Genomic DNA, 21461 nt, shown 5'->3' with positions numbered 1-21461 from the left:
TAGTGGATTTAGGTTATTGGACCTTGGGCGCCTTGACAATTTTTTCGTTAGGAGTGTTTTTTAAAGACCTTCCCAATCATATCAAATTCAAAAAAATGGGATCATCCGTTCGCGTAGAAAGAGCCATTTAGGACGAAAATGCGTTTTTTATTAATATCTCCGTTAATTAGTGTTCGATTTCAAACATTTTTATTGATGACACTAAAACTCGGCAATAGCTACTAAACAAAAAAAGAATGAAGGAAATCGGTTCACAAGCAGAGGAGGAATCGGTACCGAAAGAAAACAGCTTGCCTATTAATATATATAGTCTTTTGGCAGACATTAAAAATTTTTCTCTGTAATTCTTTGCAGAGCATTAACGCCTCCGTGATCACTTGCGTCATTTCCGTGATAGAATCTTCCTTCACTAACAAATCAGAAAGATCATTTCTATTGTCTAGGAATGGCTCAAAATTTTCAATGTGAACGTTTTTGGTTGTGCGTCACCGACGTCGGTATCTTTGTTGGTTTTGGCCTCCTTTGTCACTCTTAAAAGCTCTTCTTCCAGTGAGTTCTGAACTTTGTGAGTTTAATAACTTTACTTCTGGAAAGAGCTTTAGAACCAATTGCATAAAAGATCTCCCGTGGTCCAGCTCGATTATTAGCACTCCAAAATGCAGTTGATTACGCGTAATCTGCAATCTTTAGGAACTTGGATTTTGAAAAAAGAGGAAAATTTCATTTCTTTGCATTGCCGGATCCGCGTAAAATAAAATAAAGGTGTCAAATCTTAAACCGTGTATAATCTAAACCGCGTAAAATAAACCCGCGTAAAACGAGGGTCTACTTATATGTGTAATTAATACATACATATCGACCCTCAGTAAAGTAGCTCGGAATATCAGAAAAGTAGCAGTTTAAAATAGAAGTTATTATAAACTTACTGGTTTTGCGGCGTTGTCTATATATTTCAAAAGCAAAATTATTTGCATTATATTTGAAACTTCACGTAATAGGTATTGATCAAAATTGCATCGATTCACAGCGTTTAATTAGAAAAGGTTTTACCCCACAAAAAAAAAAAAAAAAAAAAAAAAATCAACTAAAAATTCCTGGTTATGTAAACCTTACAATAAAAGTTAAGAAATACAATTAAAAATGCTTAATGTAACAGCTAAGGTGTTCACTATCGGCTTTTATATCTAATATTTTGATGACTTTCGTGGCAAAAATATTAACTAATTAGTGGTACCCGCACGGCTTTGCCTGTAGTTGAAAATTAAAAGGTCATTCGGTTCGCCTGTATATTTACAAATAATGGATGACGAATTTCTCGCCAATTCGCTATGTTCATTCGCTCTCCCATTCCACGTCATGATAATTTCGTAATTTACTTGTCCATCTTATAATAATTTTGCTCCGGAAAGTGTTCTTAAAATTGAAATAGAAAAAGAAAAAAAAATTGAATTTTCGAAAAATCGCTTCGAGGATCACACCCCATCACACCCCCATGCTACAAACTAACTTTGCCAAATTTCATGAAAATCAGCCGAACGGTCTAGGCGCTATGGGCGTCACAGACATCCTACAGACATCCAGACAGAGAGAGTTTGAGCTTTATTATTAGTAAAGATAATGCAGTTCATCGTACTGTTTTTGGACACAAATTGTTTTCTAGCAGTCTTTCACTTGCATGTGATGTACGTAATATGTTAGTAATATTTGCAGCATTTTAATTGTCCGTTTTCAACTAAAAATTTACATTAAAGTGCAACAGTTCACTTCGGTTTTAAGATGATTCTACGTACACACAAATCCAATGCCTACTTTGTAACTTTTGAAAACTTATACGCAGAGAAACCTCTCTTAAATTCACTATTTCAAGTATTGCTATTCTTATTTCCAGCAATTTGTACGTTATCAGTAAAGAGAATTAATAATGATCTTCCAACAGAGCTACTATTAGGTGTCACCAAGTTGGCGCCAAAACTTGGCGACCAAAAGACTGGCGATGTATCGCCAAGTGTCCGCCCAATTATAACACCACTTGAGTTTACATCGTAATTAACAATGATTTTCCCCCAAAAAGAGACAAAAGACCCCTTTAGAAACACCCTTATGCAACCAAAAGGGGAGGTGCGCAATTAGACCCCACTATGAGTCTACGTACCAAATTTCAACTTTCTAGGACATACCGTTCTTGAGTTATGCTACATACATACGCACATACATACAGACGTCACGAGAAAACTCGTTGTAATTAACTCAGGAATCGTCAAAATGGATATTTCTCGTGTCTATACGTTCTTAAGCACTTATCCACGTGTGGTCGAGTCGAAAAAAAAACTCAACATTCATTCGGGGGTGAGTAAAATGGAAATTAAGGTCGATTTTTGAGTGAAATTTTTTTCGCGAATACAATCCTTCCTTTTTTGTAAAAAGAAGTAAAAAGGAATATTATATTACTTTCTTACATTAATGATGTATTAATACATCATAAAAATATAGTACATAACTTTTTGGTTATTTTGAACAATAAAAGAAAAATATTACGGTGATTAATACAATTTTCATATTGAAAATACCGTGAAATATCAAAATATCATGATATTTTAAAATAAAATATCGGATATATATCGTGGTATATATCATGATATATATCAACTGATATATGGATGCTTCACTTGCCAAATCGATTAACTCCATAAAACAAAAAGTCGAGAAAAGTGATGAAGAAGATAGTGTTATCCATGGTAGTGAATGGGCCCTCGTGATTTTCTGCCATCGCAGGATCAGAAATGTACTGAACAGAAACTTTAATATAAATTCACATTCTAAGCATTGATAAAGCACTATTGAAGCAGAAATCAGGAACTCCACTTTTTTTAAAAAGTGGAGTTAATCGATTAGGCAACTGAGGCATCCATACATCGGCGAACCTCAGGGGAAAAATCAACAAATATTACGCAAAATTGTCTTTGTTCAAGGTTTAATAGCAATCTTTCGGCATATTACTAGAAGCATTAACTATAAACTTCCTTTTACAGTGAAATCTCACCAGTATGATGATAACGGTTTTGGGAAGATAACCAAGAACGAAGATGGTCTTAGAATTTGCTTTTACTGTGCTCAACTGATCGAAAACATTTCTCTTTATGTAATGAAGAGTGACAAAAACGCAACGTAAGTGCATTTTAAATCCAGTACATTGTTATGCTAGTTGAAGTAACTATTTCAAATTTTTCAATTGTTTTAAACAACAGAGTAACTAAGAATATTGCTGCTACTCTAGTTTCATATTTTGTTTCATTAGTAATCTAACTATTTTAATGAACTGATAAAGCATATTGAATTTCGTAACCACAAGTAAGGTAGTTCGTTTGGGGAGAAATTCCTAATTTTTTCAGGTTGATGTATTTTTTTAATACTAAATATCATAGCGTTTCACGAAAAAGTTATGCATCTCCATTGAATTACCCTGTTTCCTTGTGCTAAATATAAAATTATTGCAAGGGTGCGAGTTGTAGAATTTCGTTCATGCCCCTTTTCTATAATACAAAATATAAAGCACATTACTTCAAAGTATGCATTGATGCATTTTTATTTTATTGTATCTCTTTCATTGCTGTTAAAGTCCTACCGACTTGTCAAGTGACTTCATTTTACTTATCACATTTTTTTCTCTACTTCTTTTACTACCCTCCACGGTTTGTTTCTTCTGATTTATGACCTCCGTGCCGCGTGTCTTTGACTTCTTTCTTTGTTTCATCCGCCGTTGTCTTGTTAAGAGGTCACAACGGAACCATTCACTGCTCCTTCGTGAAATGATCTTTCTAACTATGTGGATGGCGAAGTGTCTCGTTTATGATCAGTACAATAGCGCTTTCAACTGCTTAAAAGTTTTATTTTACATATTTATATTGTGTTTCAGATTTTCTTTCCCGTGTTCACTTAACAAATCATGCGAGCAGTAAAAAAGTATGCATGCAAAATATCAAACTTAATGACGTTTTCAGCTATCACAATTTAACCCGTATGATTTATAAGATCGCATTTTTTAAGAAGCAGTAAGGTGTAATTTTATATTTTAGTGAAACAAACAGATGTTCGAGGACAGATAGACAGTAACACGATTGTTCAAGCAATCAATTTATTCTCGTCTATAATGAATTCGTCTTTCTTTTTTTTTTCTCCTAAATATTTGATAGTTTTCTGTTGTATATTCTCTGTTGTATCTTTCTGTTGTAATTATATTCACTTAAGCATGCCGATGCACGTGAATATTGGCGTACATATATATATATACACGCGTAAAGTTCTTCATTCGATTGTTACGTTTTTCCTTAATCTAAAAAGTTGCTATTATTCATATTTCTCATTCTTTTTCAGTTCGATTACTAGATAGACATCGTGATTTTCATAGGAGTGTCTACATTTCTTTTTTCTAGATTATGTAACTGTTAATCTTTTATGATCAGAATGTTTGTTGTTCAAGTTAAGGTGCAATTAAGTTTTTTGTATGCAAAGTGACTGGAGGGATGTTCCATGCCTTGTTATTTTGATCTCACTGAAGGCAACTAAGGTTTAAGGATGGATGACGGACTGGCGGTCATATCTGATGCCCAGTGGCTCCCACGTGCTGCATCAGGTGCTTGTGACTGCGTTTGAAGATAGTCAGGTACCTGAAGTAGCGCGCGGAGAGCCCGCGGCTCTCATCTTCGAGAACTTCATGGATTTTCCCAAGCGACCATTCCATCTGCTTTATTTGCTTCGGAAAGCAAAGTATCTTTCCTTCTCCATATCAGGTAACGGTAGGGACAAGTTCATGTGCCTTCTGTCTGCAGAAAAGGAAAAGTAAATTATCCTCAAGTAGCCAGTAAATATTCGAAATATGTAGAATGCAAATAATCAACGAATCTCATTTTAAAGAGTTTCTGTGTTTCTTCTGTTGACAAAGGTATCCACCTATGTTAGATAAGGCTTTTCTGGAAACATATTTAATAACTCTGGGATAAGATTCTTGGTTTCCACTGAAAGATCAATTCCGGCAGGGTTGATACGTCTGATACGTAAAAACAGCATTTGTTAAGCGAGTAACATTCACCGTTAAAATCTTTTTTGGATTTCTTCAAAAACTAGTTAAATATGAAATTTGCCTTACTTTGTTCCTCAAACTATTTATCTTATTGCAGAACAGGTAAATATAAATAAAGTTTCTTCTTTCTACTGAAATGCCAGTTAGCGTGAACAAAGAACTTAGTTTCAAAAACTTTAAGGTACACTAATTAGATCAAACGTGTCACGGATTAGATTCATGAGAAGAAAAAACAAGCAATGCGATGTGATGAGGAAAATTAAAGCAAGTCTTCAAAAAAAGGGGGGGGGGCGGATATAAGTAGAAAAAAAGTTGAATATTTCTACATAACGTGAATCTATGGATGTCATGTTGAAAGTAGGGGATTCTTAAGTCTAATCTTTTTGTCGAAATCGACCATTGTGTGAAGCACTCCACAACAATTTCATGAACTATACGATCTTTTCTGAATATTAAGTCTAAATTCATATTATGGCAATAATTATTATCTTTCCCATTGTTATTATTCCCTAATAGTAGAGTGACTAAAATGAGACCCTTATGTGAAAGTCACGTGCAGTCTTCCCGTCATGTGACTGCTACGAAACGTCACTATAAAGTCACCAGGTTGTATCAACATTCGAATGTTATGTGACTTTTCGAATGTTATGCGACTTCACAAAGTGACGTTATAGTGACGTCTTCACAGTGTTACAAAATGGCGGGTAACAAATTAGTTGGGGTGACGTCGCAATGAAGTCAAATAAAACATGTCACAAATGTGTCACAGCGTGAGTCCTGAGAGATGTTAGTCAAAGAATCTTTCACATTGACCATTGTGACTCGCAGTGACGTTCCTGTAACTTCGCCTTGACATATTGCGTTATCAGGATTATTATTTGGAAATATCTATTCATTCCTAGGTGTAGGAGTTAAATGGAGTTCTGTTCAACTAAAGTTACTGCGTTTGGTCGAACTAGAATGTATATATTTTTCTTTCGCGAATTATAAAAATTAATTTAAAAAGGAATTGATATAGTCGTAAATAAATAAGTAAAATTAAAATAATTTGTATTGCCACAGATATCAATTCAACGCTTCCAGTTTAAAAATTGCTAAACTTTAATTTCAAAAATAGTGGATGAACAAGGATATCAACATGCAATAAAAAGTGCACGATATTATAAAATGTGGGCTGCTGGCTGAGAGAGTGGCCGTCTTTCAATGAAATGTAAGTTTGCTTGGCTAGTGTGGTAGCAGTGGGTTGCTATTGCCACCTGTTATTTTTATTTCATCTACTTTATTATATTTTATTTTAACGTTCCGCATGTTTTTTATGTTTTTTCCCCCCAAGAACTGCATAAATAAGTTACCTGACCAGATGGTGCCAAAGTTCTTCAGCTAGCTCAGTGAGTCTACAGCCTGCCTCTTCTTGAAAACCACAAAAGAGAAATAAGACGGCAGCAGTCGCTTAGCCATATTATTATTAAGAATTGTTGAATTTCGGAATGTTAGGTAGAACCGGATTGGTTGCATACTGACGCCAGTGGACTATTTCTTCTCCTGACTGGCTGAAATTCTCTGGTGGGAACACCTTCTTCCTGCCAAAGTATTGTGTAATTTTGATTACCCCTTTGTGATGTTGAATATTTTAATGACTAAACTCCAATGCAGTTCATACGTGCTTCTTGGAGAGAGCTGAAAAATATTTTTTCACCGGTTTGCCGTTTAATATGCGGGACTGAGGTCTTCCCTGTGAGTACTGGATTTTTTTACATGCTTAGTGTTTCCCTTAAATAATATTGATGCGATTTATATTTGATTTTGATGTCAACGGTAGATAGGTAATCTTATAAAGTATTGATTTTTGCATTCGAATATATTTTTCAATACCTTTTACGATATAATAACTTCCATTTCATCACTTTTTCCGATCAGATTATAGTTTCGAGATTTTCCATTTCATGATGTCTCTTTTGCTTTAGCGAGACCTTTGGCACTGTACTTCTGCCAGTAGCAGCCAGAACTTTTTTCAGGAAAGGGCAAGAGTTTATGACACTTTTTGCATATAAAAATACAACTCTTTTAAAATGTCCCTAAAACCAAGGGTTTTTGGCAGTTTACCTCCTCCTTCTTGAACTCTTGACCAGGCTCAATCAAAGCAACTCATTTTCCGTCTGTTTTTATTTTTTTATATTTTGTGTATTGACTTTTTATTACTTCCATTTTTACTGTGCTCCAAAGAGTTATCAATGCAGGTGCGATTTAGTCGCTCAGAAGTAACCTTTGTACGTATACTTTCTACAAACTAAGTGACTTGGGCTATCAGTGCTTAGTTAGCAGGCTAGTTTTGATATCAAAGCTTTTTGAAAGAAAAGATTAACTAAATTATTAAAACTCGACAGCATATAGAAATCACGTTGCGAGATAACGGAACAATGATTATAATTTTTATAATTTGATTATTGGATTCGATTTATGATGTGAAACAAAATTGTTAATCAATTAAAACTATACTAATCTCTCACAATTGAAAAAATATATATATTTATAATATGATTTATAAATGTTTAGTTTCGAAAAATAAAATTCTATTAATGTAAGCTTAGTTTGCGGTTCGCTCTCAAATAAGTACAAATTAATTGTAAATTTCGATTCTTCCCCCCCATATCGAGTTTCAGCATTAACCCGAATCGAATCTAATGCATCGGTATGACAATAAAGAAGTCAGTATGCCTTTGTAGGGGAACTTCGGGCAAAGTGAAATGGTTAAGGTGACTGAGCTTTTTCAAAATGAACAGATGGAAAAATTTGTTTTGAAAATTACAGTATATAAAGAAAGAACATTGTATTTTATAATAAAATTTGCCCTGAAGCATTCTTTTTTATTTTTGGCAGTAAAATTGTGCCTTCAATAAAAGTGTAAATTTTTCACTTTTCTTTTTCTTGGGGCAAAGCGAAAATGAAATATTTTTCTAAAGAAATATTTTCTATTCTATTGTAAAACATATTTTTGAATAAAATAATGAGCAAATAAAAGGATAATTTAATAAATGAAAAGATAATGAAACAATCAACTAACAAATTAATTAATTCATTAATTAATACATGACAAAAAATAAATAAGTGAATTAAATAGTGAATGAATAAGAAAATAAGTGAAAGAATGAACTAATAGGTGAATTATTAAATGAAGGAATGTAAATAAATTAGTTAATATATAAATACGTAAGTGATTTAGTAAAAAATTGAATGAGTAAACAAAATGAACTATTTCACTTTGACCCATCCTTTTTTGCCCCGCATGCACTTGACTAATTGTGAAAAACATTTAAATACAATTCAGCTAAATATTAACTAAATAAATACTGCACCGAAAATTAAAAGGTCCCAATAAAAACCTAAAATGTTAATAACAAGAACTTTATCATTTGATAATATCAAAATAATTTTTGACTAACAGCAAAATATTACAATTTGAGTATCAGTTTTTAAAAATTACTCGTATTGTCCTATGCTTTGATTTTTAGAGGTAATTTTTTCTTCACTGGATAGACTACATATGTTACTACATAGTTAAAATATTTCTAGGTAAATGGCACTAAAAGAGGAGTAAATATTTCACTTTGCCCATATTCCCCCACTTGATTACGACGTTGTCTTTCTTCAGTGGCGAAGAACTATTAGTTTCACAAAGAGGAATGGTAAAATCAATGACACAGTGTGAGGTATTACAAAAGTACCGATTAATTTTGTTTATTTATTTATTCTGATGATGAGTGAGATATCATGTGAGTTTTTTAATTACGATATATAATTTGATCGAACCTTTCTAATCTACTTGTATCTAATACGAATGCCACAGTTTTGTGTCAGGGTTCCACAGGATGGCAGATCGCCATGGTGCCTTAGATTTTCAGAGCCAGCGCTTAAATATTTGAGAGATAAATATTCTGCAAAAAAGTATTTGACACCGGCGGAGTAGTTGACACTGCACTGGTAGTTCACATCTAAAAAAAATAAAATAAAACAACAAGAAAAATTATAAATTGTGCACAAATTATAAAATTGTGTTAAAATTTCTTATGCCGTTCATCTTATTCTTAGCTGATTTTTTGTAATCTTTTGCTCCTGTCTTTCTCTTGTTTACTAATTTTGTCAACTACTAGCACAGATTCAACTATTAGTGCCGGTTATGACGACTTGTGAATTTATAGTGTTTTTATAGAAGGATCCCAATTTCACCTAAAAGTAAATATATATATATACTTGTGATTTTCAATATTTCCTTTCAATAGAATGTTGGTATTTTTCTTTTAATCTCTTATTATTGGTTTTATAATTTTTTATACTGTAGTTTAATAGTTGCATGTGTAGAGATATTCAATTTCTTGTTGCTCTTTATTGTAAGCTAAACAATATAATAATGGGATGTAGAAAAATCATAGGGAAACGATATAGTGTAGTAATTGAGAAGTAATGGTAAAATTAAAAAATAAGAACTGACGCCTTACATTTTTGCCTGGCTCCTATATGTTTAGAGAACTTGTACACCCCAGTTTTATACACACATATTTCATTTGTTAAATGCATACTGAAGTTACTATGTTTCTCATATAATATGAATTAGTTTGTAGTTATGTGATTTTATAAATTTGTGTGGACATTTTTGCAAAAGTATAAATTTCACTTTTTCTTTTTGTTAACTTTGTGGAATATGTTTTAATTGTGTCTATATTTTCAGCGAGTACAGATGAAGTTTTTTGTTTTGGAAGACCAATAAATCACTGGATGTAATTATTTCAACTAAATTTGAAAGCTACGTTTCTAATTTGAGAAGTTCGAGAAATACAACAAACGGTAAGGTGAATTTTACTTAAGTCAGTTACTGTACACTTTAATTAAAAAAACAAAACAAAAATGCTCAGAAAATTTTCTTTTTCAAAAACCTGATGTAAACACCACATGAGTTGCTTGTACGCCTATTGACTGAGTGTACGCTTGAATGTTTTTACTTCATTGTAATTACGAAGTAAAATAAGTGTTGTATTCACACGAGAAAATTTGATCGGAATTTGCATTTTAACACCAATAAATCAATGTTAACCAGTTTTTTCGCGACGTGCATGCGTACTAATGTACTTATAGACTGCCGAAAAATTCATTTTTGCCAAAGAGTTTATTTTAAAGAGTTTTGACGTGACGTCTGTGTATGCCTATGTATGTGTCTGAGTGCATAATTTATCTCGCATAATTGAAAAAACTATTAGCTGTAGAAAGTTGAAATTTTGTATTTAGGTTCTGTATAATGTCTTGTTGGGCATTTCCTTTTTGGTAGCCATTGGCTGTTCCAAAAGGGCTATTCAGAAGTTTTTTTTTTTTCTTTCGCGAATCAATATTACTTTTAAGTCGTTTTTCGTATCAACATTCTTTCTCCGAGGCATCGCTCAGTCAAACAGTTGTAGCCGTTGGCTTAGCTTTTAGGTTTGAAAACGAGAATCATTTTTTAGTGAACAGAAATACATGTTATTTAACAGGCGTTTAGGAAGTAACGTGATCTTCAATTGTATTTTATTTTTTAAACTGTGTACCAAAACATGAACTCCGTTGCACTCTGATTCTTGAATAACCTTTTGTGGTCATAAAATTTCTTCAATAGAGTGCAATATCAGAATCGCTATGTTTCCCAGACCTCCCCAAATGGAGCTAAATATTCATTTTAACTATCTGCGATGCATTGAATGATGCCTACAGAGGAAATAACTTATGAAAAGCTACTTAATATAACAAGAAAAGAAGAAGACAACAGATGAAGAGACTATTCGAAACGTTCGTTTGCAATCAAAATACGAGACATGAAACTATTTTATAAAAGTAATAAATACAAAATTTCAACATTTTACGGTTAATCTTTTTTGAGGCATGAGGAATACATTCATAAATACGAAGACGAAGTGAATACAGAAGTCCAGGCAAAAATCCGTATAACATTATTAATGCTTGAAGTATGCAGGCAGACTTAAATTTCACGCACAGAACCACTTATATCTAGGGCTGCAAAGACAAGAAAAGACCGGTTTTACTACCGGTCATTGTTGTAAACCGGGCTTTTTGAAAAGAAATATTGAAAACTAGTGGCACCCGCACGACTTTGCCCGTAATAGAAAATTAAAAGGTCTTTTGGTTCACCTGTATATTTACAAATAATGTGTGGTGAATTTTCTCGCCAATTGGCTTGTGCTGATGTTACAGTTCCAGGTTATGATAATTTCGTAATTTACTCGTCCATCTTATGATAATTTTGTTCTTAAAATTGGAATAAAAAAAGAACCACATTGAATTTTCGAAACATCGCTTTGAGGTGCACACCCCCATGTTACAAACTAATTTTGTGCCAAATTTCATGAAAATCGGCAGAACGGTCTAGGCGCTATGCGCGTCACAGAGATCCTGACAGACAGAGATTCGGGCAGAGAGAGATCCTGACAGACAGAGAGATCCGGACAAAGAGACTTTCAGCTTTATTATTAGTAAAGATTAACGGAAAACTTCAAACAACTGAAAGAAATGAACAATTAATTTTTGATTTTAACATTTTTCAACTATTTTAAATTTAAGGCTTTTTATTTTGCAGAATGCAAATTGATAAACATTTTGCTTAAAATATTTTGTGACATAAAACAAGACGAACATTATATTTAGTTACCCTTGTAGCTTATTAAGTTGCAAAACTAGCGATTTTTATTGGTTTGATTAATTAGTTAAATGATTAATTTTGGACACCCCGTTCTTTTTCATTATTATTTGCTGCGTTATGATAATGTCTGTACAGGTGTTCCCAAACTTTTCAGATTTGCGGCTGCGACACCTTTTGAAGACTAATAATTTTCTCACGGGGCCCTAGTCCATATCTTTTGTGTATATTTATGGGTACTGTAGAGATTTCGCAACACATCTCGTCTCTCTCTCTCTCTCTCTCTCTCTTTCTTTCTCTTTGGCACCCCAGGGTACCGCGGCATCCAGTTTGGGAACCCCTGGTTAATACCGTTCATAATCATGTCTGATGATATAAGCAAGTATAACTCATTTTTATATTTTCGGGCTTAAAACGTAATTTTAAATTATTTTAACACAGACACAGATTTTTTAGCAAGTATTATTCCGTTTTGTTTCAACAACTGTATTAAGTTGAGAACGTAAAATTTTTACATTAAAGTTTAGAATTGGTTTCTTTTATTTAAAAAAAAAAATGTATTTTTTTATTTATTTTATTTTTAATTTTACGTTCGCTATCCGATGAAAATCTTTCAGAGGCCTAATATCAACGTAAAAACTTATAAAGTATATTTATTCACGAAATTATTACGGTTAACCCTTAACTATATCTAGCTAAAAAAACGGAAGTTTCATTTGAAGGGTCGAAATGGAAATTTAAGTTGAAATCTGAATGGGAAGTTCTTTTACAAAAATGATTCATCCTTTACTTTGTACAAGGAAGGTTTCTTTATCTTTAATGAGTGTTTTTTGATGTTAACTTCAAGCATTTCAATATTATGTTTTAATCTGTTTCTCAGACAAAAATTGTGTATCACTTTTTCCGTTGTTTTTGTTTTCTTAAACACATGTTGTTTACCCTAAAAAGCTATTGACGTCACTTGGACCGTAACGATTATTCTCTTGTGAACATCTTTTCTGCTTCTTTGCAACAAATGCATCCTGAATTTGACCTATTTTAAGAAAGATAAATACCATACTTCACTTCTTGAGCAAATAGAAGGAAAATTCAGCTCGGAAATAAAGTTGTTCATTTGTAAATTTTCCGAACATTTTATTGTTTTGTGAATAATTCTCGTTGCGATATTATGAGTCACACTTCAAAACTTGAAACAGGGCAGTATTGTCCAAAATTAATCATTTAACTAATTAATCAAGCCAATAAAAATCGCTATTTATGCAATTTAGTAAGCTACAAAGGCAACTATAATGTTCCTCTTGCTTTATGTCACAAAATATTTTATGTAAAACGTTTATCAATTTGCATTCTACACAATAAAAACCCTTAAATTTAAAATTGTTGAAAAATGTTAAAAATCAAAAATTAATTTTTATTTCTTTTAGTTGTTTGAAATTTCCCACTAATTTTCAATATTTCTTTTCAAAAAAACTCGGTTTACAACAATGACCGGTAGTAAAACCGGTCTTTTCTAGTTTGTGCCATACTGGGTCAAGTCTCGAGAGACACAATCTTATTTACGCTTTGGTGATGAAATTGATACCAATGAACAAATAATTGAAAGTTAGCCTCATTTTCAAAATGAGTCATCGATTGAATTCGCCATTTTTTAAGTCTTAATGGTCCCACAATAATTTAAATTTCTTAAATTTGAAAATGAATTTTATAAATATGAAAAATGAGCTAGACAAGTTGAGTTTATATAGAAAAGTTAATGTTTTTTTTTTCATCTGGAGATTTTAAACAGTAACTCAGGTCTCCTATTGGTTTATCAAAATCATAATGAAAAGGGTATCAGGTTTTTTAGAACTGTTTCTTATTTACCTTTATATAACATGTCGAATAAAAAATAAAAAAGGCATTAAACATTTTCAGAAAAGAAAAAACACATTCAGTGACCCAAATATATATGTTCTTTCACTTAGATAACTTAAAGAAAAGGCGCCATTTTGATTTCTGCAAACCAAAAGAAAAGAAAAAGAGACGGTTTCAAATTTGAAAACAAATTTTATGAGTGGGAGAAATGAATTTAAAAATTCGAATTCACACATAAAAAAAAATGTGCGTCATGGGACGCTCGGCAGAAGTGATAACTCTTTCATAAGATTAAATTATTACAATTATTTAATCCTATGAAAGTAACAATTGGCTTATGGTAGCTATAATAAGCAACGAAATTTTTGCATTGTATGTTATCTAAAAATCTTGCAAAGACTGCATCAAGTACAGTTCCGTGACTTATAGTATTTTATTCTTTGATCATCATTCAGACTACTTTTAAATATAAGTTTTGATGTCGGCGCAAAAACAATAGATTAAATGACGCGTCGTTTCTAAATATTTCGTTTATCAGAAAGAACCCTCAAACTTACGTAACATTTTAGATTTTACTCTGTGATGAACAAATTAAATGTTTATTTATTAGTTTTTGCTTTCTCGGCCGTCCCCAGCCCCCGCGTTGCGGAGTCTGCGGGGATGAAGTTCGTTTAAAATATGTACACCTTATCACAGTTCAAAACCCTAAATGAAGCTAGATATTTTTAGTATAACTAATGGCAAAAATGTTTTTGTTTTGAAAATAAATTTAAAGATTAAATGCTGTTTTGAATATATATTGTTTACAATGTTATTGATATTATATTGTATTATTAAACTCACCTTTCGTTAGGAGATTGCGTTATGTTGCGACGATCATCCATCTTCTGTTAGTTTCATTACATTTTCTACTATTACTTAACACTTAAAGCTGACCCAAAGAGTAAAGAAACAAAATTTCCCCGACCATTCGCACTTCTGTCGTATGCACGAACGAAAGGTATGCCAGACGAAAGTTGCGCCGTTACGTGTCACAAATCGGTTTACCCTGACATAAGAAGTTATCACTTCAAAAGTTCACACACGTTTGTTTTTCTTTAGGATATATTACGTAATTGGTAATTCAAGTTCTCCGAATGCTACATTAAACTTATAATGCGAATGTGTATTGATTATCATATAACTACATATTTCACATTTACCTTTATACAAAATGAGAAAAAAAAGGCATTTAATCTTATTAAAAAAATAAATAAATAAATCCTGTTCAATGACTGGAATGTCTTGAATCTATTTTCTTTCTCTTAAGAAAATACGCCATTTGTATTTACGTCAAAGAAAAGAAATGAAAAAGGAACGGAGAAAAGGGAAATCTAAAACTTTGTTTCAAATATGTATTTATCATTGTTATTAATATTATTAATATTATTATTACTATCATTATTATTATTATATTTATTTAGTTTATTTTTCCTTGTTTTGCCCAAAAAAGTTTTCACAAAATAAATTCATCTGAAATTTTCTGTTTATAACAAAAAGAATATAAAATTCTTTGTAGTGTTTACTGAAAAAAAAGGATTATACAGCTTAAGTATTTCAAGCATACCAAACTACTCATAGCTTAAATTATCAACATTCAAAAAAATATTCTGACTACGCAAAAATGGTAGCATTATGCTGTACTTCTAATAGGTAATATTGTTAATATCCTGCTTCACCGAATATAAGCATGAAGTTTAATGATTAGAATGAGTCAAATCGATGATCAGACGAATGCCATCATAGAGAACATTTAGAATAGACTATGTCTCAAAGCGAATGCAAATAATAATTTTTTCATCTGCCAATGAACCGTAACTGAAAAAATAGTGCAATGGTTCTGAATATAAACTTGAATACCTGATCATGTCAGTGAAAAACAGTGTTTATCAGAAAAATTGAAGGTAAAACATCATATTAATTTTCATACTTTTCCTATTTTTAGACATGTGGTCCTTAAGGTGGTTCAAAAATACATGTAAAAAAAGTTTCTCCTAGATAACAGGACATCTCTCAATATTTTTAGACTTGTAGATATTAATATACTAGAAGAATCTTAGCTTCCCATTTCAACTGAAAGAGGGTGCTCAACCCCTCCCCCAAACTTCATTAGTATGGGGAGGGGGGTTAAAAAATAACATTTAACTGAAACAACAGTGCTACATATTCTTTACTAATAATAAAGCTGAAAGTCTGTCAAGATCTCTCTCTGTCCGGAACTCTGGTACGCGAATAGAGCCTAGACCGTTCGGTCGATTTTCATGAAATTTGAGCCAAAGTTAGTTTGTAGCATGGAGGTGTGCCCCTCGAAGCGATTTTTTGAAAAATCGATGTGGTTCTTTTTCTATTCAAATTTTAAGAACAAAATTATCATAAGATGAACGAGTAAATTACGAAATTATCATAACGTTGAACCATAACATGGGCACAAGTCAATTGGCGAGAAAATTCACCATACATTATTTGTACATTATACAGGCGAACCAAAAGACCTTTTAATTTTCTATTAAGGAGAAAGTGCATATACATTGCTATAAAATAATTATTTACAAAAAAAAAAAAAAAAACAGCTGGGGAAATTAAATTTTTTAAATTTATGACATTTTTTTTTCTACGGTTAATGTTAAATCAAGGGGTTATTGAGCACCCTCTTAAAATTTGAGTAATAAACTAAAACTTTTGCAGCATAATACTATCAGTAAGTCTAAAAAAAATAGAGGGTGTCCTGGACTCTAGCTGAAAAAAAGTTTTTTTTAACCACCCTAGAAGTCCTACAGTTAACTTATTTCCGGTAATTTTGTTACTTTAAACATTTATCGCATTATTCAAAATTATTGAAGCCTAATTATCTTATACATATAAAATCTGAGTATCTATCTATCTATCTATGTCCAAGCTTCTTCTCCCGAATGACAGTGAACTGACCATCGAACCAGGTATCGATGGATTCGTCATCTTCCCGTCTTCATGTTTGGCTATTTAACATAATCCTCCGATAATAATTAGCGGAGATATCAATTAAAAATTATTAATTATGACTCTTAGATTTCAAAATAAAATCCATATTTTTCGAAGGCTTTCCTCCATTCAAATTATTATTCAGTGCTTCAACTCAACTTTCCGGATGAACGCTTTTATTAAAATTTACAGCGTGAAGAAAATCATTGAAAAGAAACGTAATTCTTGTACGACCATGTGGATAGAATCCATCCAAATATTTATCTGAGTGGTATGTTGCATTAATAAACACCCGGGCAACGCCGGGTAGTAGACTATTTTATGTAAAAAGCGGATTGTTATTGTGCATAAATATTTCCGATATAGTCTATCAGATGTAATTCAGTTTAACGTGAGTAAAGATTATAGTTGATAATGCATATATTTTCCCCTTTTGTGCTGACTGAAAATGTACTCATAACTTGTATCATTGATAACGATTATTAACGTTGATGAGGTGTTTTGGCAAAAATATGTTTTACTGGTGTTTTGCAAACCTTGCTTTACGCGCATTTATTTATTCCTTAACGCGTTAGAAACTAGTGTCAGTGTACTACAAAAGCATCGGCTGGACTGCTCTTACATTTTTTAGGTAGCCCGTGCAACGCCGGGCACGCAGCTAGTAATAAATATTTTGTGACAGCATATTCGATGTGTAATTAAAACCTTTTAATAAAGTATGAAGTGAATCTATCCTAATTTTCACAAAATTAGAGTTTTTATTTAGTTTTTCAACGTACTTTTCAGTAGCCCTTTGTAATGTTTATCAACGGGGCCCATAGATTGATGTAAGGGCTCTGATTGTTATGTAATGCACTTATATGTGCTTGTGTATATGAAATTCGTTTTTTTTTATAAGTAGATCTCAGCTGACGAGATTACAGTCACTTAATTAAGAATTTCTTTCAAGATACTTATTTTGTTAATCAGAAAAAAGAAAGCTATCTCTTTTCAAAGGATTTGACTTTGCTTTTTTTTTAGTTTACCACTTTTTGTGGTAAATTAAAGGCATTAAACTCGGAAAAAAGAAAACTGTCTCTTTCCTACAGCTTTCACTTTTCGTAATTAATGTATCACTTTTAAGATCTTTTTTTTCTTTTATCATTTCAGAGAGGGATGACGAGCTAAGGCGGTGGAAACTGTCACCAGTTGATTGTACTTCATTAGGTGCTCTGGTGATAAAGGAATCCAGGCATTTAATGGAGTGCAAATGATAGGTGGCTAACATTCAACACATCGAAGCATGGACAGCGTTTATTATCGTAAGTATAACAGCCTTTATAAATAAATAATAAGATTGATAAATAATAATAAATAAATATTAACTAATAATTAAATAATGATGATGATAATAATAATTAGATAATGATGATAACAATGATGTTGATGGTAGTAATAATAATAGCAATGATGACAATAATAACTAAATAATGATAATAATAATCAAATGATGATGATAACTAGATAATGATGATAATAATAATTAGAATAATAATGATAACAATAATAATAATGATGATAGTAATAATAATAATTAGATAATGATGATACCAATGATGTTGATGATAGTAATAATAATAGCAATGATGACAATAATAACTAAATAATGATAATAATAATCAAATGATGATAACTAGATAATGATGATGATAATAATAATTAGATAATAATGATAACAATAATAATTATGATGATAGTAATAACAATAACAACAATGATGATGATTATAGTAATAATAAGTAAATAATAATAATAATAATAAAGCAAGTATAACTTTAAAGTATAGCGAAGTTGATGATACAATTTATGAATTATCTTGCAGTCTATTTGTCGTTGATTTTTTGTTTGGTGTTTAGATTAAGTCGCGCTTTAGAGAAGAGAAACAATAATAATAATAGTGATGATGATACTAAATCTATCTTATAATAAAGGGAAAAAAAATCTGCATAGTATCAACTTGGTGTAAGAAATCTTGCTTTAACTAAATAATTTTGTCATTTTGAAAAGCTACGTTCCTGCTACGTTCAGAGGAGCTAGTAGTACCTAACTCATTCCTTGCTGCACAGTCCCGCTCAGTCCTGTTGCAAAAATTGCATACGTCAAGTCTTTACTCCGTATTGCACCGAAAACCAAAATTTTAGGAAATAAACCTTCCATTTCCTGAAAGAGATAGCGAAGAAATGAAATGTGTTTGGACATTCAGAATTTGTAAATTTCTCATGATTCTTCAGAATAAAGAATACTTGCTAAAACAATCTTGTACTGTTTTTTTTTTTTTTTTTTTGAAGTTATACTTCTTTTGAGCAATGAAGGTAAAACTTCAATGTAAAACAGAAGTGGAATACAGATCATAAATTGAGGACAATTTGGCAACATCAACTATAGTTGGCGAGACTTTTGAAGAATCTCATGTTTTACGAGTGTTACAATTTCCAACTTCCATTTCTGTAAAACTGTTTTTCCTGCATTATTTCGCAACAAACTAAGAAGTTTAATTTAAGTATGTTACTCACCTCATTCTAAAGCACTTTTAGGTGGCTGTAAATTCTTTTTTTTTTTCTTTTACGCAGGCACGTAGCTGAGTATTAAGATTTTTTTTTTCCAACATAATTTTAAAAAAAAAACTATTATTCATAGAAAACTAATTCAAAAAATAGGAGAATTTTCTGTTGAAAGTTTACTAAAATTTATAAAACGGTACTGTCTACTGTCCGTCCAAGATATTTTAAGAGAATAGAAAAACCAAAGGAGACGATCCAATGGAAATTGATGAAGATGTGCATTTTAAACTGTTTTCTTCGAACATTATACCAGTAAGCACTTATTTCCGCGATAATGAAGATATCAATGATTTCGTGAACTGAAACTGTCGCGAATTTTGTGTAATAGAACCGAAATTGAGTTATAAAATTTAAAAAAATCTTAAGGATTACATTTTTGCGCTTACAACTCGCTCACGAAAATTAAAACCGCGCAAAAATAAATGCTTTTACAGCATTTCCAAAGTAAAAACAAAATTTTGGAACATTTCAGACTTTGCAACTGACCAACTTGTTTTTAACTCGAATGGAAATACATAGTTTTTTTTTTTTCCTTCAAAGAATTTTGGGTGGGGGAATCCTAATTTATATTCCATGAATTTTAATTTTTGAAATTATGAAACATTTATTCTTGTGCTGTCGAAAAAGTGTCCTGGCCTCTGAAAATGAAAATGCGAATTGCTTTGAGAAAAAAATATATCACAAATGTAAAGATTTTTTTTACTGTAAACCAGTTTTGCTCTATATTGTTGAAATGTTTCAAGAAATAATTTTAATAATCGATCAACTCTAAAGTATAGTTCCAACAAAAAAGAAAAGTTTGAGAAATTTTGAGGTTTAATTAAATTTTAAGAAATATAATTAGTCTATACAATCTTGGTTTTTTTGCCCCGATCTTGACAATTTTATTACCTAATCACGGGTTTTTGCAAAAATCCCAGTTGTAGTCCTGTTTATAATAGTGAAGTTTTTCTTAAGTCAACTTTGGATGGTGCCAAAAAAAACTATCTGGGGGGGGGGGGGAAGTGACAGAAAATGTTCACTTTGTTCCCGTTTAGATAAAGTGTGTTTCTTACTACATAAAATTTCAAATTTTTGGCTCTACAAAACTTGTAGAAAATTTATTAAAATATCAGCATAGATTGGCGTTGCTTTTACTTTTTCGATTGTGCAGTATTTCATTCATATGGGAAAGTTTGCCATCAATGAACCACGTAACACTTTTGACCTTATTTAGGAAGTAGTTCATACTCAAGCTTTATATTGACGATAGGAATATAATTACTCAGTATATTTCTCCTTTAATAAAAATATTCACTTTTATCCTAACTGCATTCAATAAAGAATAAAAATTAAAACGAAATATTTTAGCATGTGGTCCATTCATGGGAACCAGTTGCTATGGATGGACCATTGAGTTTCCATCGATGAACCACATTCTCAAATAAGAAAATCAAACCGTAAAATGTAAATAGTTATTACAGGAGATAAAGAAACACTACAAATAATAGTAAGTTGTTCAAAAAGAGAAAATTGTTTTTTTTTTTTTAATTGTTTTTTTATCACAGGAGAAACATAAAACCCCCTTTAGGACTCACACAACGCGGTTATTTTCATCACACCTCGCTCACCACTTGATATTTTTTAACAAATGACGTACTCTTCTTAGCTAAAATTTCATGGGGCCTCTTTTGAACAAATGGGAGTCTTGTTTCATCCAAGTACAAAAAATTGATCCACAAAGATTTTACTTGACAAAAAGGATTTTGTTATAGCACGTTGCATGCCCTCAGTTATCCACGGCTTTATTTCACTTATTTTGGTATTTTTCTCGAACAACAAACGTACTTGAACCGGTATTAAAATTTACTTTAACAAATACTGAATCGACTGCAGAAGTTTTTAAGTTGAAAATATGATAACTGAGGTAAGTTTCCACAACTTATTTTTAAAATATTTTTCCATCATTATCACATTTATTTCAAAAGATTGATCAATTATTAAAGATAATTGAGTTAAATCTTCAATAATATTTATAAGACTCCAAGAATGAACCACTTTGTTAGCTGGTTCATTCATAGAAACACCTAGTTATTCAATGATAGCAACTGCATCATTTTGAATGTTCTCATAGTTGTCACCGTTGTGACGATTCATGATGAAACTTTAAATATTGGGAGTTGTACTTGAAAATGTACTCTTTCAAGTCAATGTTCCCATTTAGTTGTTCAATAATATTCAAAGCATGTAAAAGCAAAATGTAAATGTCAATAATTAGTAA

At 31.6% G+C, this 21461-nt stretch overlaps 1 long non-coding RNA gene across 2 annotated transcripts in view; it reads left to right on the top strand.

Moving 5' to 3' along the window:
* The window catches only part of LOC129234166 (uncharacterized), a 127323-nt gene extending 108318 nt beyond the window's left edge, over positions 1-19005 (top strand). For both annotated transcript variants that reach the window (XR_008581531.1, XR_008581532.1), the window contains 3 exons: positions 3030-3165; positions 9801-9916; positions 17751-19005. This is a non-coding gene — a long non-coding RNA (uncharacterized LOC129234166). The remainder of the gene's footprint in view (positions 1-3029; positions 3166-9800; positions 9917-17750) is intronic.
* Positions 19006-21461: the final 2456 nt, after the last annotated feature.

The sequence above is a fragment of the Uloborus diversus genome, chromosome 1 (genome assembly GCF_026930045.1).
Source record: "Uloborus diversus isolate 005 chromosome 1, Udiv.v.3.1, whole genome shotgun sequence".
Classification (NCBI taxonomy): domain Eukaryota; kingdom Metazoa; phylum Arthropoda; class Arachnida; order Araneae; family Uloboridae; genus Uloborus; species Uloborus diversus.
Note: the sequence above shows the minus strand (reverse complement) of the source record. Positions and strands in the feature narration are given on the sequence as shown.